The sequence below is a fragment of the Oryctolagus cuniculus genome, chromosome X (genome assembly GCF_051225735.1).
Source record: "Oryctolagus cuniculus isolate XC-2025 breed Fujian yellow rabbit chromosome X, ASM5122573v1, whole genome shotgun sequence".
Lineage (NCBI taxonomy): Eukaryota > Metazoa > Chordata > Mammalia > Lagomorpha > Leporidae > Oryctolagus > Oryctolagus cuniculus.
In genome coordinates, this window is record NC_142888.1 from 51623266 (window position 1) to 51650883 (window position 27618).

The 27618-nt window shown below is 41.2% G+C and overlaps 1 protein-coding gene and 1 non-coding gene across 4 annotated transcripts in view; one reads left to right on the forward strand and one right to left on the reverse strand.

Moving 5' to 3' along the window:
* Positions 1 to 27618, forward strand: part of NHSL2 (NHS like 2) — a 304501-nt gene that overhangs the window by 72574 nt on the left and 204309 nt on the right. The gene's annotated exons all lie outside the window — the stretch shown is intronic.
* Positions 5161 to 5265, reverse strand: LOC127485020 (U6 spliceosomal RNA). The gene has a single exon (XR_007912227.2). It is a non-coding gene; the product is annotated as a U6 spliceosomal RNA (small nuclear RNA).

Here is a 27618-nt window from a genome sequence, read left to right on the forward strand (position 1 = left end):
ATTTGGACACAGAAACAAAGAGGGAAGGTTGTCATGTGAAGATGGTGGCAGACGGAGTAATGCTGCCACAAGCCAAGGAATATCTACAAGAGGCAAGAAAGGATTTCCTAGAGTCTTCAGAGAGAGCATGTCTCTGCCAACACCTTGATTTCAGACTTCTAGGCCACAGAGCCGTGAGACAAATTTCTGTTGTTTTAAGCCATGCATTGTGTGGTTCTTTGTTATCCTAACCCTAGGAAACACATATATCAGTTGCTCATTATTTCACTTTAGTTATTACTTTCTCAACTCCCCAATTTCCGTTTTTTAACTTTTTAAACTTTTATTTATTTATTTTGAAATACAGAGAGACAGAAAGAGCAAGACAGAGAAAGAGCTCCCATCTGCTGGTTCACTCCCCAAATGCCTGCAACAGGAACCAGGAGCCAAAAGCCCTATCTAGGTCTCCCATGTGAATGGCAGACCCCAAGTACTTGAGCCATCACCTGCTGCCTCCCAAGGTATATGTCAGTAGGCAGTTGGAATTGAGCCAAGCTGGCGTGTGAACCCAGGCACTTTGATGTGGGATATGGAAATCCCCAAGTGGCATCTTTAACAGCTGTGCCAAAAGACAGCCCTTCCATTTGTTCTGTTAATTAATTCCATCTCCTTATTGATTTTTCTCTACTTTATTTATTTATTTTCTCTACTTTATTTATTTATTTTTATTTTACTACTTTATTCATAATATCGTTTCATTCTTTAAACATATTTATAATGATTTCTTTGAAGTGTTTGCCTGTTAAGTCTAATATCTGGTCATTGTCACTAGTATTTTATGTTGCCTGGCTTTTTTTTTTTTTGTAATGCATGGTTTATTTCCTGTTTCTTTGCCTGTCTCATACTGTTTTTTTGCTGGAAAGTGGGTATTTTAGATAATACACTAAAGCGACTCTGAATATCGGTCTCCCCACCTCCAGCCCAGGACTTATTCATGGTATTTGCTTATTTACTTGTTTAGTCACAGACTGCGTACTTCAGTGAAGTTTCTTTCTACATACTCTCAAAGTGTGAAGTTGATGATTTAGTTCCTCAGGGAGCACAGCCCTGGGATGCCCACAGGGTTTTGGAAGGGCTTGCTGCGTCTTTTACCACACCAGACACAACCAGTAAGCCGTACTAGTAGTGGCTGGCTGTTTCAAAAAGTTCCCGAGGGCATTCATTGCTCCATAACTTGATCCAATCACATTTTGGCTCCTTTGGACCAATAATCCCTAGAGCAGTGTTTGAGATTCATTCTGATGCCGGGAGGCTCTCTACCTGTTTCTCACCAGGAAATTAGCCAGCCTACAGTTTACCTCTAAAGGTGTCCTTCAGAAAGTTCAAGGAAAATGGAACTAAGTTTCTTTTGATGCAAAAAAATTGAAATTCATGCATTTGTTTCATCATACGCACTTTCCATGAACTCTTTGAAGACCCCTTGAATACATGTATTTCTATTTTTTGCACCAAAATGAGCTTATCATTTAATTCCATTTTCCATGAACATTTTAAAGTACCTTCATATCCCCAATGAGTCTATCATTCTCTTATTACTTTTTACTGTAACCCCCACTGTTTTTTAAAGATTTATTTATTTATTTGAAAATAGAGAGAAAGTTACACACACACACACACACACACACGGGGTGGGGGGAAGGTCTTCTATCCGCTGGTTCACTCCCTAATTGGCCGCAATGGCTAGAGCTGCACCAATCCGAAGCCAGGAGCCAGGAGCTTCTTCTGGGTCTCCCATGTAATCTCCACTGTTTTTAAGAGTTTACTTAGGGGGCCGTGGCATAGTGGGTAGAAAAAACCATCCCGGGGCCGGCACGGTGGCGCACTAGGTTAATCCTCTGCCTGTGGCGCCAGCATCCCATATGGGCGCTGGGTTCTAGTCCCGGTTGCTCCTCTTCCAGTGCAGCTCTCTGCTGTGGCCCAGGAGGGCAGTGGAGGATGGCCCAAGTGCTTGGGCCCCCCTGCACCTGCACGGGAGACCAGGAAGAAGCTCCTGGCTCCTGGTTTCAGATCGGCGTAGCTCCTGTCGGATTGATGTAGCTCCAGCCATTACGGCCATCTGGGGAGTGAACCAACAGAAGGAAGACCTTTCTCTCTGTCTCTCTCTCTCACTGTCTGTAACTCTACCTGTCAAATAAATAAATAAATAAAATCTTTAAAAAATAGGAAAAAAACATACCATATGGGCACCAGTTCGGGTCCCAGATGCTCCACTTCTGATCCAGCTCTCTGCTGTGGCCTGGGAAAGTAGTGGAGGATGGCCCAAGTCCTTGGGCCCCTGCACCCACGTGGGAGACCAGGAGAAGTGCCTGGTTCCTGGCTTCAGATCGGCGCAGCTCCAGCCATCGCTCGCAGCCAATTGGAGAGTGAACCAGAGAATGGAAGGCTCTCTCTCCCTCTCTCCCTCTCCCTCTCTCCCTCCCTCCCTCTCTCCCTCTCTCCCTCTCTCCCTCTCTCCCTCTCCTTCTTTCTCTGTGTAACTCTGACTTTCAAATAAACAAATAAATCTCTTTTAAAAAGAGTATACTTAGGCTTGATATTCAAAGTGCTCTGTTACAAATGAAGTCAGTTCCTAGGGAGATGATCCGATCTCTCTGTTTTATGGCTTGCTTTCCCCCCATGGAAAAAATCTCTGAGCCACACCTCTGGTACTGGGATCAAAGACAATGGTAGGTTTCTAAGTAACCCCCTCACTTTAGGAGCTGAGCGTTCATGGACAGAAAAGCAACAGCTGCAGATCTGCTTGGATGGCCTTTTCTGGCATGGCTCAACAAGCCAGGGTCAAGAGTGATCACAGCTGTAGTATTTCCAGTGGCGTCACATCTTAGTTAGAGCCTTCATCCCCAGGTCAGGCTAGGTGAGAGAAAAGATGAATCAGCTTCTCAGCCTCACCCATCTGAAAGTTAGCCTGAACGACAGGTAGCTGTGGGCAGAATGAGAAATGCTAATATCTTATTCTTGCCGAAAAGATAGTCTCTGACTGGGAGCTGCAGGAGAAGGATCCCTGTAGTCTTGGTTGTACCAGTATGAAGTGGAGTTTCTGTCTCCTTACATTGGCAGAGGGGAGAGAGTAAATGAGTCTTGGCTTTAGATACCACAGAATATCACTCTTTGTTCTGAAATATAGTAGATTTTGGGGGGGTAAGTATTTCTTTTAAACCAAAAAATCATAAATGAGGCTAAAATAAAACAATGGCAGTTTTACTATGGTACAAGATAGATTTGAAAAATTGGGAGCTACAAGTTTGGTTAGAAGCCTGATGTTTCCTCAAGGCAAAAAATGATGGGTTTTTAAAAGAGGTAACAATTGAGTGAGGTGAAATAAGTTGTTCTGAAGAATTTTTTATTGGCCCTGTTACTTGTCCAACTTGTTTGGGGTGAATTTAGATTGGTACTGGAAGGTCTGTTTGTAGATAATTGGTGGCTAGAGATTATCAGTAAGGAATAAATCTTTTGAAACAGCAACTCTGCAGAAGTCCAGTGGTTGGAAACTGTCATAATCTGTAGTCTTGTAAGCACGTTCATTACAAACAACAGTCTTTATCTGTAAGTTAAAGATTGTGAGACTTTTGTCTGTGAGGCCTGTCAAATGTGATCTCAGAGGCCCCCAGGGAAATTTTGCTGCCTCTCGGCCACATTCTTCATTTGCTGTATGCCCTTAGGACCATCCCAGAGACTTAAGGAGTTTTTTTAAGTAGACTATTTTATAGATCAATTTTAGGTTCACAGAAAAATTGAGCGAAAAGTACAAAGAATTACCATATACCCACCCCATGCACAACCTCCTGCACTTGCTGAAATCTCACACCATAGCAGTTTACTTGTTATAGTTGATGAAACTATATTGACACATCATTATCCAGAAGTTTACACTATGGTACACTCTTGGTATTGGGTACTCTATGGTTTTTTGACAAATGTATGGCACATATTCTCCATTGTGGTATCATACAGAATATTTTCACTGCCTTAAAATCCTCTAAGCTCTGCCATTTTATCCCTGTCCCCACCAATCCTTGGCAACTACATCTTTTTACTGTCTCTATAGTTTTACATTTTTCTGAATGTCATTTAGTTGAAATTGTACAGTATGTAATCTTTTCAGTTTCTTTTCTTTCACCTGATAATATGCATTTCAAATTCTTTCATGGCTTTTTTTTAGTACCAAATAATATTCCATTGTCAGTATGCACCACTGTTTATCCATTTGCTTAGTAATGAACATATTGGTGGCTTCCATGCTTTGACAATTGTGAATAAAGCTGCTATAAACATCCATATGCATGTTTTTGTATGGGCATAAGTTTGCAGTTCATTTTGGTAAATACTGAAGAGCACAATTGCTTGATTGTATGGTAACAGTATGTTTAGTTCTGTAAGAAACTGCCAAACTGTCTTGCAAATTGGCTGTACCATTTTACATCTCTATCAGCAATGAATAAGAGTCCATGTTGTTCTACAACCTCCCCTTTATTTGTTTTTTGTCAGTGATCTGGATTTTGGTAGTTCTAATGGGTATGTAGTGGCATCTCATTGTGGTTTTAATTTGAGACTCCTCGATATATATAATGTGGAACATCTTTTATATGTTTATTTGCCTTCTATAGATCTTCTTTGAGGAAATGACTGTTTAGGTTTCTTGCTCATTTTAAAATCAGCTTCTTTTGCCTTGTTAAATATTAAGACTTCTTCGTATTTTTTATGATACTCCTCTATCAGATATTTCTTTTGCAAATATTTTGTCCCACTCTGTGGCTTGTCTTTTCATCATGATGACTGTCTTTTACAGAGAATTTTTAATTTTAATGAGCCTTGCTTATTAGTCATTTCTTTCATGCATTGCACTTTCAATATTGTATCTAAAGTCACTGCAGTATAAGTTCATAGAGTGTAACAAATGTTTTCCTTATTTATTTTATTTCTTTCATCATAGTTTTGTAGTTTTCCTCATACAGATCTTGTGTAGATCATGTTAAATTTATACCTAAAGTGCTTATTTTTTGGTGTTTGCTAATGTAAATGGTAATGTATTTTTAAAAACATTTTACTGATGTATTGTTAACATACAAGAAGCTGTACATATTTAATATATACCAATTGATGAATTTGAGGTAAATACACTCCATCAATATGGAACATTTCAGAAATTAGCATGTCATTCTTAAATAAGGGCTATGCTAATCTTCTCTAAATTTTTTCAGTTTTATCGCATGTACTAGTGAAACAAACAAAATAAAAATAAGCTTTTAATTTCAAATTTCATTTATTCATTGCTGGTATATAGGAAAGTGATTAACTTTTGTATATTAACCTTGTATTTTCTAGCCTTGCTATAATTGTTTAATAGTTCCAGGAGTTTGTCTCTTCTTTCATATTTTCTACATAGATAATCATGTCATCTGTGAACACAGTTTATTTCTTCATTCCCAATTTGTTTACCTTCTATTTTTCATTGCATTAGCTAAGCCTCCCAGTAAGACACTGAAAAGCAGTGGTGAGAGGGAACATCCTTACCTTGTTCCTGATCTTAATGGGAAAGCTTTGAGTTTCTCACCATTATGATCTTTGCTATAGGCTTTTTGTAGATGTCCTGTATAAAATTGAACATGTCTCCTCTATTCCCAGTTTGCTGAGAAGTTTTTTTTGTCATGAATCAATGGGTGTTGCCATTTTCATCAAAAGCTTCTTCTGCATCCATTGACACATTGTGTGATTTTTCTTCCCTAGCCTATTGATGTGGTGGATTACATTAACTGATTTTTGAAGGGTTTTTCTTGTTTTTTTTCTTTTATAAACTTTTTTTAGTTCTAAAATTTCTTTTTTTTGATTTTTAAATGACAGTTCAAACTGTTACTTTGTCTTCCTTTATTTTCAAAGATTTATTTATTTCAAAAACACAGCATCAGAGATGAAAGGAGGAGAGAGAGAAAGAGATCTTCCATCCACTGGTTCACTCCCCAATTGGCAGCAGTGGCTGGAGCTGTGCCAATCCGAAGCCAGGAGCCAGGAGCTTATTCTGGGTCTTCCGTGCGGATACAGGGGCTCAAGGGCTTGGACCATCTTCTACTGCTTTCCCAGGCCATCGCAGAAAGCTGGATCAGAAGTGAAGCAGCCAGGACTCAGACCGGTGCCCATATGGGATGCCAGCACTGCAGGCAGCAGCTTTCCCTGCCTTGCCACAGCACTGGCCCCTGAACCAATTTTTCATACCCAGGATAATCCCAATTGGTTATAATGTATATAGACTCTTGGATTTAATTTTCTAGTATTTTTGAGCATATTACATAAATGTTCATGAGAATATTGGTCTGCAGTTTTATATAATGTCTTTGGTTTTGGTATTGGGGTAATCCTGGCTTCACAGAATGAGTTAAAAAGTATTCTGTCTGCTTCTAGCTTTTGGAAAAGTTTATGCATAACTTTTTTTTGTTCTTAAATATTTGGTAGCATTCACTAGTAAATTTATCTGAACTTGATTCTTTCCATTTTGGAAGGTTATTACTTACTGATTCAATTTCTTTAATCATTATAGATCTGTAAAGATTGTTTTATTATTTTTAGAGAAAATGTTTCCATTTTTAAAAAATTTTTATTAATATAAAGAAAACAGATTTCATGAATTCCACAGGTACAGTTCCCAAAAGACAACCATGCTCTCCTTACTCCCCTGCCCCCCAAAGCTCCCTCCTTCCCTCCCTTCTCTTCATCAGTTTTTGAAAGTTTTTAATCCACTCTATATTCACAGGCTTAATTCTCCACTAATCATATATTCAGCAAGTAAAAAGTAGGAACACTATAGTTCCACAGAGGTATAAACAAATGTTAAAAATGACAGTCACATCCCATAATGTCCATTTCATTCTTATACAATTTTTTGTATTGTATATTAACTGCTACATATCAGAGAAAATATATGATACTTGTCTTTTTGAGATTGGCTTATTTCAGTAAGCTTAATGGTTTCCAGTTGTGTCCATTTTGTTTCAAAAGACAGCTGTTCATTCTTTCTATGGCCAAGTAGTATCCCATAGTGTATATATACCATATTTTCTTTGTCCAGTCATTGGTTAATGGACATCAGGGTTGGTTCCATATCTTAGCTATTGTGGCTATTGTGAATTGAGCAGCAATACACACTGGGGTACAAATAACTCTTTCATATGCAGATTTAACTTTGTTTAGGTAAATTCTCAGGAGTGGAATGGCTGGGTCCTAAGAGATATCGATTTTCTGATCTCCTAGGAATCCCTGTACTGCCTTTTATAATGGCTATACTAGTTTACATTCCCACCAACTGTGGCCTAGGGTACCTTTCCCCTATATCGTTGCCAGTATTTATTCAGCATTTATTCTTTTTTGTTTTTTGGATGATAGCTATTCTAACTGGGGTGAGGTGAAACTTCATTGTGTCTTTTATTTGCATTTCCCTGATGGCTAGTGATCCTGAGCATTTTTTTCATGCGTTTGTTAGCCATTTGTATTTCATCCTTTGAAAAATTCCTATTTATGTCCTTTGCCCGTTTCTTAACTGGATTCTTTGTTTTGTTGTTGACTTTCTTGAGCTCTTATAGATCCTTGATATTGATCCTTTATCAGTTGCATAATTTGAAAATATTTTCTCCTGATCTATAAGTTGCTTCTTCACTTTGTTGAGTGCTCACTTTGCAGTACAGATGCTTTTTAGCTTGATGCATCCTATTTGTCTATTTTTGTCTTTTATTGCCTATGCATCTGGGGTCTTTTCCAAGAAGTCTTTGCCTATTCCAGTGTCTTTCAGAGTGTCCCTAATGTTTTCTTCTAGTAATTTGATGTTAACATGTGATAGATTTAGATATTTGATCCATTTTGAGCTGATTTTTGTGTGAGCTGTAAGATAGGGGTCTTTTTTCATACTTCTGCACACCTAGATCCAATTATCCGAACACCATTTATTGAAGAAACTATCCATTCTCCAGAGATTGATTAGTTGGTTGTACATGATTGATTTCTGGAGTTTTTGTTCTGTTACACTGGTCTTCATGTCCATTTTTGTGCCAGTACCAGGCCATTTTGATTACAGTTGCCCTGTAGTATATCTGAAAACCTGGTATTGCAATGTCTCCAGCGTTGTTTTTGTCGTATAAGATTGCTTTAGCTATTTGGGGTCTCTTGTGTTTTCATATGAATTTTAGCATCAGTTTTTTCTGGATCTGAGAAGAATGTCATTAGTATTTTGATTGAGATTATATTGAATCTGTAAATTGCTTTCAGTACTATGGACATTTTGATGATATTAATTCTTCCAACACATGATCATTGAATATTTTTCCATTTTTTATATCTTCTTCTATTTCTTTCTTTAATGTTTTGTAATTTTCATTGTATAGACCTTTCATATCCTTGGTTCAATTTATTCCAAGGTATTGAAAAATTTTTGTAGTTATTGTGAATGGGACTGATCTTACTAGTTCTTTTTCTGCTATGGCATTGTTTGTGTAAATAAAGGCTATTGATTTTTTAAAAGATTTATTTATTTATTTGAAAGTCAGAGTTACACAGAGAGAGGAGAGGCAGAGAGAGAGAGAGAGAGAGAGAGAGAGAGAGAGAGAGGTCTCCCATCCACTGGTTCACTCCCCAACTGGCCACAATGACCGGAGCTGTGCCCATCCGAAGCCAGGAGCCAGGAGCTTCTTCTGGGTCTCCCATGCGGGTGCAGGGGCCAAAGGACCTGGGCCACCTTCTACTGCTTTCCCAGGCCATAGCAGAGAGCTGGATCAGAAGTGGAGCAGCCGGGTCTCAAACTGGCGCCCATATGAGATGTCGGCACTTCAGGCCAGGGCTAACTGTGCCACAGTGCCTGCCCCGCGGCTATTGATTTTTGTGTCTTGATTTTATGCCCTGCAACTTTACCAAGCTCCAGTTCCCGTAGTGTCTTTTTTGAGGGGTGAGAGGCTTGAAATATTTTTTCTTAAAAATTTTCATTTAAGGGGCTGACGCTATGGCATAGTGGGCTGGACCTCTGCCTGCAGCGCTGGCATCCCATATGGGTGCTGGTTGTAGTCCAGGCTGCTCCTCTTCCTATCCAGCTCTCTGCTGTGGCCTGGGGGGGGGGGGCAGTAGAGGATGGCCCAAGTGCTTGAGCCTCTGCACCCACGTGGGGGATCTGGAGGAGGCTTGAAATATTAGCCCACCTGCGGCGCCGGCACCTCGGGTTCTAGTCCCGGTCGGGGCGCCGGATTCTGTCCCAGTTGCTCCTCTTCCAGGCCAGCTCTCTGCTGTGGCCTGGGAAGGCAGTGGAGGATGGCCCAAGTCCTTGGGCCCTGCACCCGCATGGGAGACCAGGAGGAAGCACCTGGCTCCTGGCTTCGGATCGGCGCAGTGCGTCGGCTGTGGTGGCCATTTGGGGGGTGAACCAACAGAAGGAAGACCTTTCTCTGTCTCTCTCTCTAACTCTGTCAAAAAAAAATAATTTTCCCCAGTTTTGCTAGGGAGTTGGTTCCCAGAGCTCCTCATACTGTCCTGTCAGAAGTAGAGCCTGACATTTCATTTCATTATTGCTGAATAATGTTCCATCGTATAACTAACACCACACTGTATTTATCCATTCACTGGATGGTACACATTGGGTTGCTTCCACTTTTTGGTTATTATGGATAATGCTGCTGTGAATATTTATGTAATGTGAGCTATTTCTGCTGCTTAGTGATTGCATCCTTTGAAGCACAAAAGTTTTAAATTTTGTTGAAGTCCAACTTCTCAATCATCTCTTTTTTTTGCCTGTGGTTTTGGTGTCATATGTTAGAAATAAGTTTCTACCCCAATAACATGAAGATTTAGTTCTGTTTTATTCTAAGAATTTTATACTTTTAACTTTTGCATTTAGTCTATAATATTTGCTTGGTTTTTGGTGTATAGGGCCAGGTCAGGGCCCTGCTTCATTCTTCTGCTTTGGCTATCCAACTGTTCAGAATCATTTGTTGAAAAGACTCTCTTTTTCATATTTATTTGTCTTGAAAACTTCGTCAAAATTTAATTGACCGTAATTTTATGATTTATTTGTGATCTCTCAGTTCTGTTCAACTGATCTATATATCTAGTCTTGTTTTAGTACCACAATGTCTTGATTATTGCCTCTGCAGTTTGAAGTGTGAGTCCGCTAACTATGCTATTCTTTTTCAAGAATGTTCTGGTTATTCTGGTTCACTTTCATTTCCATATGGATTAAAGAATCAGGTTATCGATTTTTGTAAATAAAGATTGTGAAAATTTTCATAATGATTGCTTTGGTTTTGTAGATCAGTTTAGAGTAACACCATTTTAACAAATTAAATTTTCTAATATGAGTACATGAACATGGAATTCCTTCCCATTTATTTATATCTCCTTTAATTTCTTTCAATGTTTTATAGTTTTGGAGTATAAATTTTTTACTTCTTATGTTGAATTTATCATTACTTTGTTCTTTTTGATACTCTTGTAAATCGAATGTTTACTTATTTTCATTTTCAAATTGTTCATGCTCGTATATAGAAATATAAATTTTGATATATTAATCAGGTATCCTGCAAACTTATTTAATTTATATATTCTAATTAATTTTAGTGGTGCTTTTAGGGTTTCCTATATGCAAGATTATATGATGGGCAAATAGAGGTAGTTATCCTCCAATTTCTTTCCAATATGAATGTCTTCTTTTCTACCTAATTACTCAGCCTTACAATGTTGAACAGAAGTGATGAGAGCAAACGTCTATATCTTAGGGAAAGGTTTTCAGTTCTTCACCATTAATTTTGGTGTTAGCTGTTTTTTTTTTTTTGTTTTTTTTTTTGTTTTGTTTTTTTTTTTTTGACAGGCAGAGTGGACAGTGAGAGAGAGAGACAGAGAGAAAGGTCTTCCTTTTTGCCGTTGGTTCACCCTCCAATGGCCGCCGCGACTGGTGTGCTGCGGCCGGCGCACCGCGCTGATCCGATGGCAGGAGCCAGGTACTTCTCCTGGTCTCCCATGGGGTGCAGGGCCCAAGGACTTGGGCCATCCTCCACTGCACTCCCTGGCCACAGCAGAGAGCTGGCCTGGAAGAGGGGCAACTGAGCTGTTGTTTTTTAATAGATGCCCTTTATCCAGTGAGGAAGTTTCCTTCTATTCCTAGTGTGTTCAGGTTTTTTTTAATCATAGAAAGTTGTTGGATTTTGTCAGATACTTCTTCCAAACTGTTGAAATGATCATATGGCTTTTATTCTTTATTCTAATAAAATTTTATTAGTTTTCAGATATTAAACCTATCTTAATTATTTCCTGGGATAAATCTCATTTGTTTATGGAGTATAGACTTTTCTATTTTTTTTTTTGACAGGTAGAGTTATAGACAGAGAGAGAGACAGAGAGAAAGGTCTTCCTTCCATTGGTTCACCCCCCAAATGGCTACCACAGCCAGTGCTGCGCCAATCCAAAGCCAGGAGCCAGGTGCTTTTTCCTGGTTTCTCATGCAGGTGTAAGGCCAAAGCACTTGGGCCATCCTCTGCTGCCCTCCCAGGCCACAACAGAGAGCTGAACTGGAAGAGGAGCAACCGGTGCCACAGGCAGAGGATTAACCAAGTGAGACATGGTGCCAGCCCCGTCTTTTCTATTTTGTTACTGTATGTCTGCTGGTATTTAGTTGAGGACTTTTGCATCTGTATTCATAAGGGATGTAGGTCTGTAGTTTTCTTGTGATGTTATTTTATGGCTTTGATATCAGGATAATGCTGATATCATAGAATGAGTTTGAAAGAGTTTGCTTCTCCTCTTAGATTTTCTGGAAGAATTTGTTAAGGTTTGGTGTTAATTTTTTAAGTTAATTTATTTACTTATACATTTTTATTTGAAAGACAGAGATAGATGGTAGTAGGAGAGAGATATCTTCCACCTGCTGGTTCACTCCCCCAAAGTCCACAACAACTGGACTAGGTAAAACCAAAGCCAGAAACCAGAAATTTTATCCAGGTCTCCCACACAAGTGGTGAGACTCAAGTACTTGGACCATTATCTACTGCCTCCAACTAACAGAGAGCTGAATCTGAGGGAGAGATGAAAATGACATTGGTTGTGGGTATCCAAAAAGATAGCTAAATCCTCTTGCACCACAACACTTGCTCTGCATTGTTGTTAATTTTCTTAAGATGTGTTTATTTATTTAAAAGGCAGAGTGACAAAATGAGAGGGAAAACCAGAAGCAGAAGAGAGAGATCGATCTTCTACCCACTGGTTTATCCCCCAAATGCCCAAAACAGGCAGAGCTGGGCCAGGCCAACACCAGGAGTCTGGAACTCCATCTGAGTCTCCCACGTCAGTGGCAGGACCCAAGTACTTGGGCCATCATCTGCTGCCTCCCAGGTGCATAGGGAGGAAGCTGGAACCAGGAACCAAAATGGCACTTGGATAAGACATGCAGGTGTCCTGGGCAGCGGCTTAACATGCTATTGCACAACACCTTACCACAGTGTTAAGCTTTTTAAAAATACTTTGTAGATGGGGCCGGCGCTGTGGTGCAGCGGGTAAAGCCGCTGCCTGCAGTGCTAGTATCCCATATGGGCACCAGTTCGAGTCCCTGCTGCTTTACTTCATATCCAGCTCTATGCTATGGCCTGGGAAAGCAGTAGAAGATGGCCCAAGTCCTTGGGCCCCTGCACCCATGTGGGAGACCTGGAAGAAACTCCTGGCTCCTGGCTCCAGATTTACACAACTCTGGCCATTGCGGCCAATTGGGGAGTGAACCAGCAGATGGAAGACCTCTCTCTCTTTCTCTCTTCCTCTCCCTCTCCCTCTCCCTCTCTTTGTCTCTTCTCCTTCTCTCTGTGTGTAACTCTGACTTTCAAATAAATAAATCTTAAAAAATATTTTGTAGAATCCAATAGTGAAGCCATCTGGGCTGACCTCCCCCTCCTTAGGAAATTTTAAAATTATTAATTCATTGTCTTTATTTGTTAAAGGTCCACTCATATTGTCTGTTTTTTCTGGAGTCATTTTTTAAAAATTATCCATTTTTATATGAAATTCAAATCTAACTGAACCACCTGTATTCTTTTTTTTAAGATTTATTTATTTCTTTGAAAGTCAGACTTACCTAGAGAGAGAAGGAAAGGCAGAGAGAGAGAGAGAGAGATCTTCCATCTGCCGGTTCACTCCCCAACTGGCCTCAATGGCCGGAGCTGTGCCGATCTAAAGCCAGGAATCAGGAGCCTCTTCCAGGTCTTCCACGCGGGTGCAGAGGCCCAAGGACCTGGGCCATCCTCCACTGCTTTACCTGGCCATAGCAGAGAGCTGGATCAGAAGTGGAGAAGCCGGGAATTGAACCAGCACCGATATGGAATGCCAGCATTGCAGGCGGCGGTCTTATCTGCTGTGTCACAGTGCTGGTCCCTTGAGTCATTCTTAGAAGCTGTTTTCCTTTCTAGGAATCTGTCCACTTCAGCTAATCTATTTAATGTGTTGCATATGGTGATTCATAGTACTGTATATGCTTATCTTCCCTTTTAATTTTGTAGAGTCAATAATAATTTCTAATAACTAACTTTTGATTTTGCTGATTTTCTCTCTTATTTTTCCCATTCTATTTCCTCTCTGTTTTCTATTATTTCTTCTTAAGTCTAGGATGCTTCTCTTGCTCTAGTTTCTTAAGCCAGTTTTTGTTTTTTGAAAAATGTTTATTTATTATGCTTATATTAAAGGCTGAGAGACACACAGACAGAGATCTTCCATCTGCTGGTTCATTCCCCAAATACCTGCAGCAGCCAGGGATGGGCCAGGCTGAAGCCAGGAGCCAGGAGCCAGGAACTCAGTCTGACTCTCCCACATGGGTAGCAGGGACCCAAATAGTTGAACCATCACCTTCTGCATCCCAGGGGGCACATTAGCAGGAAGCTGGAGTTAGAACCAAAGCTAGGACTCAAACCCAGGCACTGTGTTACAGGGTATGGGCATCTCAAGCAGTAGCTTAACACTTTGCCAAATGACTGCCCCAACTTTTGCAATTTTTGGTTTTCTGTATTTCTCACATCTTTTGCATTTCCCTTTTCCTCTTTCGCTGCTTTCTTTTGCAATACATAAATATTTTCTAGTGCAGCATTTTAATTCCTTAAATGTTTTTAAACTATTTTTATTTTTCTTAATTGTTATTTTAAGGTTTAAAATATGCTTTTTAAAGATTTTATTTAAGGTATTCAAATTTCATGTATTTCATATATACATATTCCAGAACATAGTGATACTTACCACCCTACCCTCCCTCCTGTCCACACTCCAACACTTCTTCCTCCTCCCTCTCCTATTCCCACTCTTAATTTTTACAAAGATCTGTTTTCAGTTTACTTTATATTCATAAGATCAACCTACACTAAGTAACAGAGTTCAACAAATATTATGAAGAAAAAAAAAACAACAACACTGTTACTCAACAGTAGAGACAAGGGCTATAAACAATATCAAATCTCGGGGCCGGCGCCGTGGCTCATTTGGTTGATCCTCTGCCTGCTGCACCGGCATCCCATATGAGTGCAGAGTTCTAGTCCCGGTTGCTCCTCTTCCAATCCAGCTCTCTGCTGTGGCCCGGGAGGGCAGTAGAGGATGGCCTAGGTGCTTGGGGAGACCAGGAAGAAGCACCTGACTCCTGGCTTCAGATCGGCATAGCTCTGGCCATAGCGGCCATTTGGAGGGTAAACCAGTGAAAAGAAAGACGTTTTTCTCTGTCTCTCTCTCTCACTGTCTGTAACTCTACCAGTCAAATAAATTAAAAAAAATATTAAATCTCAAAATGTCAATTTCACTCATATACATTACCTTTAGGTACTCTATTAGTTACCACAGGACAGGGAAAACATGGTATTTATCTTTTGGGGACTGGCTTCTTTCATTAAATATAATGATTTGCAGTTGCATCAATTTTTAACTGCTAAGTAGTATTCCACAATGTATATGTAACATGGGCATCTGGGTTGATTCCATGTCTTAGCTATTATGAATTGAGCTGCAGTGACCATGGGGGTACAGATAACTCTTTCATGTGCTGATTGCATTTCTTAGGTAAAATCTCAGGATGTAGATCTATGTTCTTAGGTAAAACCATAAAGTTCAGATTTCTGAGGAATCTCCATACTGTCTTCCACAATTGCTGCAACGATTGATATTCCCACCAACAGTGAATAAGGGTACCTTTTCCCCCACATCCTCGCCAGCATTTGTTATTTGTTGAGTTCTGTATGAAAGCCATTCTAATTAGGGTGAGGTGAAACCTCATTGAGGTTTTGATTTGCATTTCCCTGATGTCTAGTGATCCTGACTATTTTTTCATGTGTCTGTTGGCCATTTGAATTTCCTCTTTTGAAAGATGCCTGTTTAAGTCCTTTGCCCATTTCTTAACTGGGTTGTTTGTTTTGTTGCTGTTGAGCCTCTTGATCTCTTAATATATTCTGGATATTAATCCTTACCAGTTGCATAGTTTGCAAATAATTTCTCTCATTCTCTCAGTTCCCTCTTTGCTGAGTGTTTCTTTTATAGTGCAGAAGTTTCTCAGCTTGATATAGTCCCATTTTTCAATTTTGGTTTTGATTGTCTGTGCCTCTGGGTTCTTTTCCAAGAACTCTTTGCCTATGCCAATGTCTTGCAGGGTTTCCTCAATGTTCTCTAATAATTTGATGCCATCAGTTCATAGATGTAGGTCTTTAATCCATCTTGAGTGAATTTTTGTGTAAGGTATAAGATAGGGATCTTGTTTCATACTTGTGCATGTAGAAATCCAGTTTTCTCAGCACCATTTGTTGAAGAGACTGTCCTTGCTCCAGGTATTGATTTTAGATCCTTTATCAAAGATAAGTTGGTTGTAGATGTATGGGTTGATTTCTGGTATTTCTATTCTGTTCGACTGGTCTATCCATCTGTTTTTGTACCAGTACCAGGCTGTTTTGATTATAACTGCCCTGTAGTATGTCTTAAAATTATGTGGATATTGTTTATGAAATTGCTTTTTAAGTTAGTTACAAGAAGAAATTAAAATAAATGTTCTTATACTTTCTTTTATCATTACCTATATAATAGCTTTTTTTGAGCTGTTTAGTTATTTATACAAATTTAAATGACTCTCTCATGTCACTTCCTTTCAGCTTGAAAAACTTCCCTTCATATTTTTTGTCAGACAGATATGCTAGCAACAGATTCTGTTAGTATTTGTTTGGGAATGCCTTTATTTTCCCTTCATTTTTGAGAGATATGTGTTTGTCTTTGGAGTTGGAAGCTTTTATTTACTTTGAGCACTTCTAATATGTTATCTCAGTGCCTCTTGGCCTCCATTGTTTCTCTGTTGAAAGTTAGCTATAGGGGCCAGCACTGTGGCACAGCGGGTTAAACAGTGCCAACATCCCAAATAGGCAACAGTTCTAGTCCTGGATGCTCCACTTCCGATCCAGCTGTCTTCTAATGTGTCTGGAAAAGCAGGAGAGAATGGCCCAAGTCCCCTGCACCCACATGGGAAACCCGGATGAAGCTCCTGGTTCCTGGCTTTGGCCTAGGGGAGTGAACTAGTGGGTGTTAAAGACTTCTCTCTCTCTCTTTCTCTCTCTCTCTCTCTCTCTCTCTCTCTCTCTCTCTCGGCCTTTCAACTAAATAAATAAATCCTTTTTTTAAAAAAAAGAAGTTCGCTGTAATCTTGTTGTAGGAACGTGCTTCCCATTTTTATTCCAAGTCCTTGTCCCCACATGAGCTAAGAATTCAAAGTAGAGACATAAGTAAGATGCATACATGAGAGCAGGATTTATCTAAAGTGAGAGGGTGAGAATACATTCAGGCGTGAGTGCAGGTAACCAGACAAGGAGAGATACTCTCCATGAGATAGCCAGAGAGCTGCCTGCAAGAAGAAAGCAGTAGAGGAAGCCAAAGGCCACCTCCATGTCCAACGGTCCCTTTTATGGGGTAGGAGGTGGTGCCTTAATTGAATATACAAATGGAGTGACCTTTGGGCAGCTTTTAGCATGCATGGGGTTTTCTGGAAGTTTCATGGCATCTCCATGTGGAGTTCAGCTTACATGCATTCATGGTGTCTCCTCCTTCTTGATGTAGGAGATGCAGCTGCATCATCAGAAAGTAGGTATACTGGATTGGAATGTAAAGGGGTGGAGTTAAAGCGCAGTGCTACAAGACAGAAATTGTGAGAAAACTTCCCATTCATTTTTGCCTAACTTCCTGCCTATTCCCCCAAATCAACTGAATTCTGGTTTCCTTGTATATGACGAGTGTTGGTGCTTTTATATGCACTTAAATGAGACATCCCAGATTTCTCAGAGGCTCTGTTTATTTTGTTATTTTTCTTTAGATTGCAAAAATCTCGGTGGACTACCTTTTACTGTGACATGTGTTTTGTGTGTGGCTTGGAGACTGCTTTCACAGTTCTGAGAGTATGCAGTTCTGCCCCACATTAACCAAGATCTAATTGCTTAGAAGTTCTCTCTCCAGTCATTCCTAAGAAGGCACAATTTTAGGCAAATGTACAGTCTTCCAGACCATCAGGGATAGGTTTGATGTAATCTTAGGGCTAACTTCCTAAGAATGACCCTTGGATCAGAGCAGGTTACTGTTAAGTGTTTGGTCAGAGGTTGTGAGCCACCGCTTCTGCACATCATTGTTTGATCTATGTTTGGCTTGGCAGATGTTTTCAAGTCTGTTCCCTGTCCTTCTCTGATTACTCCCAAAGTGAGTGAAGTCTAGTGCATGTACTCAGCCTTGCAGACCTACAGGGATGAATGTTTTCACACTAGACGTGGCTTGTGGGTATCTCTGTTCCTGGTTTTCTCTGGTAACCTTCTGGCTGGTCTGCCATTTCTCTTGCCACTGTGAGTTTCATGAAGCTACCAACTGCCTTTTAACTGTTCACAAGCACCATTTCCATTATTTCCAATAGTACCCTTAGGCATGCACTTTTCCATTCTGTGTTCTAAATAATCAGTCCCCTTAGGACACATATGTGAAACTCTCTGTTCTTGCAGACTGCCTTTGGATCTCCCCTGGTAGAACCTTTAGGTCACTATTGCACTGGAGTTGAGGATGGGTACAGTGACTGCTTCTCAAGTGACATGCGCTTACTCCATGAATGGGCACCAGGGAAAGGATAGTTTTCCCTGGTCTCCTCAGCTTCCTTTGCCAGTGTAGAACCTTCATCCAATGAGCAAGTTGAGGCAGAATGATGATGGAGGCTGAGTTTTTGTGGCCTGCTGTTTCTTGGATATAGCTTCTGTCCTACAAGTTGGGACTGGGTAGGAAAAGGCAACCCAGTCCTCTTAGCCACTCACTAAGAATAGTGAATATTAAGCTGGGGAAGATGAGACATGTCCCTGGGGTGAAATTGCAGCCCCTAGACTAGGAGCTGGAAGAAGAGGGTCCCTTGTTTACTTGGCCACACCTGTCCAGAACAGTGCTGCCGTAACATGAAGCTGGTGTACAGGGAAGAATTGGAACAGATCATGGCCCATGTCAAGAACAGTGAGAGTCTGTAGAACAACACTGGGCAGTTTTCCTTGGATAAAAGTTTGTCCACTCAGAGCCAGCATTGTGGTACAGCAAGTTAAGCCACTGCCTGCAATGCTGGCATCCCATATGGCCGCACCAGTTGGAGTCAACTGCTCCACTTCCGATCCAGCTTCCTATTAATGTGCCTGGGATGGCAGATTTCCCAAGTGCCTGGGCCCCTGGAACCCATGTGGGAGACCCAGATGGAGTTTCTGGTTCCTGGCTTTGACCTGGCCCAGCTGTGGTCCTTGTGGACATGTGGGGAGTGAACTAGTGGATGGAAAATCTCTGTCTCTCTCTCTCTCTAAAAAAAAAAAAGGGAATAAATCTTAACAAAAGTTTCTCCACTTGCACGATGCTCTGAGGAAAATTTCCAGAGACTTTAAAGGGTTGTTTTTAAAATGTTCACCAGTGAAACATTTTACTGGGGAGAAACACCAGCTTCCCACACAGTCATTCTGGAAGTCCCACCCTGTTACTTAAAATTTTCCAGTGGGAAAGGTTGCTTGGTGGGAGCTTCTCCACATATGAACTCTACTAGAACTCAGTTAAGCCCAATCTTGAGATTTTATTCAGGGAGAAAGGAAGCATACAGAACTGTGACACAGGGTGACAGCGTGTGGCCTATTTCAAAAATAAATGCAACAAATATCTTGAGGTTTGTCATATAAGTGCTGATGCCTTGCAGAGTGGTTGTTCTCCAGAATCAGGCATTAATCAGAAGGGGGAATAGTAGTAATTAATGTGTAAAGCATTCTAATCCCCAGAGCATCAGAAAGAATCCCATCCCTGGCAATGTCATATAGGTTATGTGAGGGCCTTCAGTCCTGATGATACAGTTATGGTTTCAGAATTTCATTTTAATGTTTCTGTCAGGAAAAGCTTCGTTTAATATTTGCAAGAACACAAGATAGCTCCTCATTTGGTTTCTGGAAACATACTGGCTGGGACCCAAAATGTAGACAAGTAGATTGTGACACTGCTGTGCCTTTGAACTACTTTAGTGACCCCTTCTCTGCTGACTGTTGGAGAAGATCATTTCCTTTCTGTCTCTGCCCTTCTTTCTCCTCAGAACACAAGCCAGGCTTTGCAACTCAAGCTGCAGTGTTCAGTGGAACGAGTGATAAAGCTATGCCACTGGAGAGATGCCTCCTTCTGATTGGGTATCCTCTCCCCAGCTGCATCGCCTCTTGGCCTGCTCACTGCCTCTCGCCCCCATTTTATCAAGGGAACGGTCAGTTGTGAGGAACTGTGGGACCCCAAGGAAAAGACACAGTCTTAGCAGCTCTCAGTTCTGTCCCCCTTGTTCAGCTTGTGTGTGTCTTGACTCCGGACAGCCTTTATCCCTTTGTGCCCAAAGCAAACAAGCTCATATCTTGGTTGCAAGGATACAGTATTAGAAGGGCAAATACCAACCCATCCGTCCCCTTGGGACACTCCCTTACTTGCCTTTGCAAAGGAAGTTCAGAACTGATGACCAAGGACACATAAGGATTGGCTCCTTTGAGACCTTGACCACTAGGATGGTGACCTGGCCTTCCAGTCTCTGATCCTTCCCCGTCATTCATGGACACATTTTATCAAGATACCTCTGTTCTTAAGTCTCTGTTCCCAGCACCACCTCTTTCCTCCCACAGTCTCCCAGCACATCTGCAATCAGGCCTGAGCTTTTGCCAGAACATTTGGATTTTAGACACTGCCTCCCTGCTCCCCTGCCTGTGTCTCTCTGCCTCTGTCTCTTTTCCTCCCCCTCTCTCCATTAGTAAATGCCTTGAATTGATTCTCTGAAAATCCTGCGCCTCGGAGGCCCGCAACTCCTTGACCTTTGGCCCTTCCTGTCTGGCCAACTGTCACTTAATGCTCACTCCCTGTCCCCTCCTCTAGCTGCCTTCTCTCCTCCTTCTCTTGGCCCTGAGCTTTCTTTTCTCTACAGAGCACTTCTCTCCTCTCCAAGACTAACTCCTCCCCCATCCTCATTTCTTCCAGCATCCAGGTCTGTCACCTGAGAAAATTCAGAGTTCAGGAGCTCCAGGGCCTCTGTTGGCAGGTTAGGCAAGGCAAAGGAGAAAAGCAGGTCCTAGAAGCTCTTGGAACATGTCCCTCTCTCCAAGGGGGAAGCTGCTGCTGTCCCGCCCCCGCACTGTGTCCTGTGGGAATGCTGACCCATTGCTTCCACCACTTCTTGTTCAAGAGAAGGCAGAAATGCAGATATTAAAGCAAGCTGTTCTGCTTTTAAATGTTGACAACTATTCTTTTTTCCTCCCAAGAACTTGGAGGGAGTGGAAAAAAACCACCCACTTCTCTGGGCTAAATTTAATCCCCTTTCCTCCCCCATTAACTCAGGTGCCCAGTTCTGGAAGGTTGTCTGCTCAGAGCTTCTACTGCTGCTCCCATCTTATTACCCATCCCAGGTTCTTTGGCTCACTTGCAAAGAGAAACTGACAACAGGCCAACATGCAACCCAGACAAGGTTTATTGGGGGCTTGTGTGTGAGCACAAGGGAGGGAGCATGTTGGGAAGAGGTTCCGCTGAATGGTCCTCCAATGGGAGCTGAATAGGTGCTTTTATGGGATTGGGGGTGTGTGGCGGTTTTCCCTTGCCACATGGCACTTTGGTATACACTCAGCTTAGTGTTCTGCATGGACACTGTTGGGGTTGGGTTGCTTTCTTTTGTTTGCTTCTTGTGTGGTTTGGTGGATATTTTTTTCATGCAACACATTTAAAATGCTGGTGTTGTTCACTAGCACACTCCAAGAAGGTCACAACCTCACTAATCCAGTAGGGTCACTGCCTTAAAGCTTTATCGCGTGCAGGACTATATTGGCCTCCTAAATGGTGTCTCTGCTTTATGCTTTCCTCTCCAGGCTACTGTAAACAACCTTGCTTACCATAGTCGCCTCAAAATAGCAGAATCTCGTGATGAAAGGAGTGGCCTCTGGGATGCAGCTGTATAGATTTAGCCCCAGGTCTACCACTGACAAACTGTATGGTCTTGGCCAAGTGAGTTCATCTCTCTGTTTCTTCATGTGAAAAACACACAAAAAAAAACAGTTGTAGCTCCTCGTAGGTTTGTTGTGAAGATTTAGAAAGGAACCGTGCCTACAGTATTTATCAGTATCAAGACACTTCAAAATGTTTATGGAAAATGGAATTACAAGGTAAGTTTATTTTTGTGCAGAATATTTTGAAATCCATGAAGTTTTTCATGTAAACATTTTCCATGAACTTTATGGAGACCCCTTATATGCATGGATTTCAAATTTTTTTCTTTTCTTAAGATAGACTTATTTATCTATCTAATTGAAAGGGAGAGAGAGAGAGAGAGAGAGAGAGAGAGAGACATATTTTATTGATTGGTTCACTCCTCAAATGGTTGCAACAGATGATGCTGGGCCAGGCCAAAGCCAGGAGCTAGAAACTTCATCAAGTTCTCCCATATAAGTGGCAGGGGCCCAAGCATTTGGGCCATCTTCTGTTACCTTCCCAGGTGCCTAAGGAGGGAGCTCGATCAGAAGCAGAGCAGCTAGGAATCAAATTGGCACATGAGATGTGAATATTGCAGGCAGTGGCTCAACCTGCTGTGCCACAAATCCAGCCCCTCAAAATTTTCTTGCACTCAACTAAACTTAGCTTGTAATTCCATTTTCCACAAATTTTTTGAAGTACAAACATATCCCCAAAATGTTAACCATAGTCATTTCACCTCCTGTGCAAAAACTTACAAAGGCTCCTTTGCCTCTCAAACAGAGTCTAGCATTTGTCTAAGCCCACAGGAGTGGTGAATGTGTGACCTTTTGGACATAAAAGGCCCACAAAATTATTTTGCCTGGCCCTGCCAAGACAACTAACAACTAGTCAGGACTTGAAATTCAATAAATCTATAGCAAGCTCATTTTTAAGTTGATAATTTTGTATGGCCCCTAAATGGTGTTATAAATGCCCAAGTAGCCTTTGGCAGAAAAAAGGCTCCCCACCCTGGGTCTAGGGCATTCAAAAGCCTCTTGCTCTGGCTTCAGCCCACCTCATCTCCTGCTATGTAACGCTTTGGCCATAATAGACTTCTTGTCATTCCCATAATATTCGACTTCCTTTATCCCCTGAAGTACTGTGTGTTCTTGTTACTTCAGCACTTTCATCCTGCTAACAACCTGGGAAGCAGCAACTATGAATATCGTGATGTCACGGTTGGGCAAACGGAGGTGAACTGATCAATTCACTCACCAGTCACTCACTCAGCCTGGAAGTTAGGAAGCAGGATTTGAATGCAGATCTGTTTAAACTAAAGCCTGTTGTCTCTCCACTGCACTGTAGAGAGAAAAGGACACACACTGGGCCAGGAAGGCAAAGCAGAGACTCGTGATTCACTTTTCCTTGGAAAAAATCCTGGGGCAGAATGGTGTAAACATGTGAGAATGGTATCGGCCTGGGCTGGGCAAGGGTATGCTGGTGCTCGTGAAAACTGAAGTCATTGTGAAGGATTTTTTTTTTTTTTGACAGGCAGAGTGGACAGTGAGAGAGAGAGACAGAGAGAAAGGTCTTCCTTTGCCGTTGGTTCACCCTCCAATGGCTGCCGCAGCCGGCGCGCTGTGGCCGGCGCACCGCGCTGATCCGATGGCAGGAGCCAGGTACTTATCCTGGTCTCCCATGTGGGTGCAGGGCCCAAGCACTTGGGCCATCCTCCACTGCACTCCCTGGCCATAGCAGAGAGCTGGCCTGGAAGAGGGGCAACCGGGACAGAATCCGGCGGGACTAGAACCCGGTGTGCCGGCGCCACAAGGCAGAGGATTAGCCTAGTGAGCTGCGGCGCCGGCTGCATTGTGAAGGATTTTAAAAAATAGATTTAGCGCAAGTTGCAAAACAAGAAAGGGATTGGATGGTTGTTTGGGGCCAACAGGATGATGTTAATGGTCTGGCTCCTTTGTGGTAGGTGTGGGTAAGCTCTCCATTACAGGCTAAGGCATAGCATAGTTTAGCATAGTGGGTAGGTGCCTCAGATGAAGAGACACCACTCAGTTCACATCTCAGTTTTGCCAATTAAAATCTGAGTAACCTCGGAAAAGTTGTGTCTCATATGTAAAATGAAGGACAATTATAATACCTACTTTATAGAGTTGTGATGATTAGACAAAATAGTTTGTGAAAGCTCTTGGGACACTGCTTCACATGGTAAGCTCTTTTATAAACATTAGCTGTTAACTGTTTTTTATGGTTTAGACAATATTTTGAATATCTCTCCAAATGGCCAGATACTGGGGGCTTGGCTCCTAAAGTCTTGTGTTAATAGTTAATGGGGCCGGCGCCGCGGCTCACTAGGCTAATCCTCCGCCTAGCGGCGCCGGCACACCGGGTTCTAGTCCCGGTCGGGGCGCCAGATTCTGTCCCGGTTGCCCCTCTTCCAGGCCAGCCCTCTGCTGTGGCCAGGGAGTGCAGTGGAGGATGGCCCAGGTGCTTGGGCCCTGCACCCCATGGGAGACCAGGAAAAGCACCTGGCTCCTGGCTCCTGCCATCGGATCAGCGCGGTGCGCCGGCCGCAGCACGCCGGCCGCGGCGGCCATTGGAGGGTGAACCAACGGCAAAGGAAGACCTTTCTCTCTGTCTCTCTCTCTCACTGTCCATTCTGCCTGTCAAAAAAAAAAAATAGTTAATGGGTTAAGGGTGGAGACTTGATCCAATTATGCTATCTAAGAGGTAAGCCCAGTGGGAGGTACTTAAGTCACTGGGGGCCTGCCCTTGGAAAGTAGTTCTCACAAGAGGATTGATTATTTAAGATGAGCTGGGCCTGGATCCTCTCTCTGCTTTGGATTGCCCTGTGATCCTCCTTCCACCATCATTACACCACCCGATACCCTCAGCAGATGCCACACCAGTGGGGTTTCCTGATATTGGACTGGAGACCTCCAGAACTATAGCCTAAAATAAACCTTTTCTTTCCTAAGTAGCTTCTCCTTGGGCATTTTAAATAAAGTAATGAAAGCTAATACACTGGACTTTCAAAATATGAAGGCACTTCAAAAAGTTCATGGAAAATAGAATTAAAAAGTTTTGAAACTCATGTGTATGAGAAATCTAAAAGAGTATGAAAATGTGTATTATGGAAAAATTATGCATGGTTTTTAAGACTTTCTGCACCATAATAAGCTTATCTTTTAATTCAGTTTTATTTATTTACTTTTTTATTAATAAAAGGGAACAGATTTCGTGTAGTTCACAGATCTAGTTCTAAGAATATAATGATATTCCCTTCTTCCCTCCCCTTCTTTTCTTTTTTTAAAATTTTGCGATAACATTTTAAATTTACTTTATAGTCCAAGATTTAGTACTCCACTAAAAAAAGAATTCAGCAAGTAAAAAGTAGAAAAACTGCTGTTCCGCGGGAATATAGACAAGGGCTATAAAAATAATCAAATCCCCAAATGTCAATTTCATTCATATACATTGAAATTTTCACGTTTTATATATTAGCTAACACAAATCAGATAAAACATGTGATATTTGTCTTTTGGGATGTGGATTACTCATTCAATTTTTAAATGAACTTTTTGAACTACTGTCATATGTGTGCCCATACTAGGCATTGTTGGAGACTTCTGGGTTAACTGATTTCTCTTACTTCACTTGTTCTGATAACTAAGGCCACAGTCCAAATTGTGGCACTACCTTTTATTTAAGAACTTTTCAAATTGCTTTGAACACCTAACTAAGAGGATGATGGAAAATTTCTGAAATCTTAATATAACATTGTGAAAGGAGGTGACCACACTCCTTTCTCTGATATCCCTTATTTACATGCTACTAGCATTTGTTCAGCCGTGCACTGCTACTCAGGAGCTGGTTGGCCTAAGTTCAAGTTCCAGCTTTGCTACTTACTCTGTGTGACCACAAGCAAGTTATGTATCTTCTCTTTGCCTTAGTGTTCTTTTGTGTAAAACAAAGACAATAGTATCTATAGAAGGGATCTTTATGAAAATTAAACGAATTAGCACATTCAAAGTGCTTAACATAGTACTGGACACTTAAGAAGCCTTAAATTAAGTAGTTATCATGATTAGAAAATAAACTAAGAAATCATTGAGTATGTCAAACTTTTAAATTCTCTTCTCCTAACTAACTCTTACATTTGCATGCATTCTCAGCCATGGTTAGGGTGCCGTCCTTTAAAAGGGAATCTTAGACTGGTGCCAGATCTCTCTCTTAGTCCTGCCTGCCCCTGCTCTTGGGTGCTTTAATCTAGCTGCAGACATGGGGCCTTCATTCAGTGTCAGGTCTCTGCTCACAACAGCTTCTCAGGTAATCCCCTGGAGACTGTAAGGCCCACGGAATCACTCACCGTAACCTCCCTCTACATGGAGCTGGAAGAAAGACGTTTCCAAGCACAACATTTTATTCAATTATAGAGGAATGGAATGGCACCTCTACTGCAGAACAGAAACTGTTGGGGCATGCCATTCTCAATGCTGAGGTTACTGCTTATATTTCTGTTGGGTGGGCTCAGGGCGTGGTGTCGGTTAGCCTGTTCTGAGTTTTCATCCTGTCTAATATCAACTGTTGTCAGCAGTTAACTTTTGTTTGACAAGTCATTTGGCTGATTTGCTTTTGAGTACTTATGACAACCAAGGAGGGGGAGAGGGAGGAGAGGGAAAGAGAGAGGGAGAGGGAGAGAGAGAGAGAGAGAGAGAGAGAGAGAGAAACAATGAGAGTTAGAATGTTTGTAAGGACCAGTTGAGAGGAAGTGATCAATGACACCACTTCTTCAGCCTAATACAGCAGTCTGAGTCAGCACTTTAAACAAAGTTGGGTCTGAAGCAAGTTATGTCACTTTTGTCAGTTGTGCAACATGGGGTAAGTTCATTTGTCTCACTTTGATCGGCTGTAAAATGAGGATAGTATAAAGGTCTACCCTGAAGTTATTGTAAAAAAATAAGGGAAAATGTATGTGAGTTTCCAAAAAAGACCTAGCCAATGATATTTATAATTCTTATGAGTCATTATTTTGCCTAGACCCAATTCTCAACTAGAATGTTGCTCCTAGAAATAAAAAGGAAAGAATCCACACGCAAAAAAATAAAGTTGAACCCCTAACCTTATACCATGTACAAAAGTTAACTCAAATGAATCAAAGATATAAATGCAAGAGTTAAATCTGTGAAACTCCTAAAAGGCAACACAGATCTAAATCTCCATGACCTTGAATTAGCCAATGGTTTCTTAGATATGACACCAAAGGTACAAGTGACAAAAGAAAAAATAGGTAGATGGAAATGTATCAAAAGTAAAAAATTTGTGCTTCAAAGGACATCATCAATAAAGTGTAAAGATCTCCAACCATGAAAAGTCCAGGGCTAGATGATTTCACTCATGAATTCTAGAAAACTTTTTAAAAAGAACAATTTAATTATTCTCAAACTACTTCAAAAATATAAAAGGAAGGAAATTCTTCTAAACTTATTCTATGAAATCAGCATTATGCTAATACCAAAACCAGACAGCGAGACAACAATTACAACAAATCACAGACCAATATCCTCATGAATATGCAAGGGTACTTCAAAAATTCATGGAAAATAAAATTAAAAGATAAGTGTGTTTTAGTACAAAAAATTTTGAAATCCATGCCTATTTCCAGATGCAAAATTTCTCAACAAAATAGTAGCAAGATGGGGTGGACGTTGTGGCACAATGAGTTAAGCCACCACTTGTAACACCTTCATCCCATATCAGAGTGCCTGGGTTTGAGTCTCACCGCTGCTTCCAATGCCACTGCAGTTTCCTGCAAATGTGCACTCTGTAATCAGAAGTGTCACCTGCTTGGGGCCCTGGTATTCATGCGGGAGACTCAGATGAAGTTCTTGGTTCCTGGCTTCAAGTTGGCTCCAGCCTAAGCTGTTGCAGGTATTTGAATAGTGACTCAGCAGATGGAAGATCTCTCTCTCTTTCTTTCTCTCTCTATTACTCTTTCAAATAAATAAAAATAAGTAAATAAACATTTTAAAAGCAAAATACTAGCAAACAGAACCTAACAGCACTCCAAAAATATTACATACCATGAGAAAGTTGGATTTATCCTAAGGGTGCGAGGAT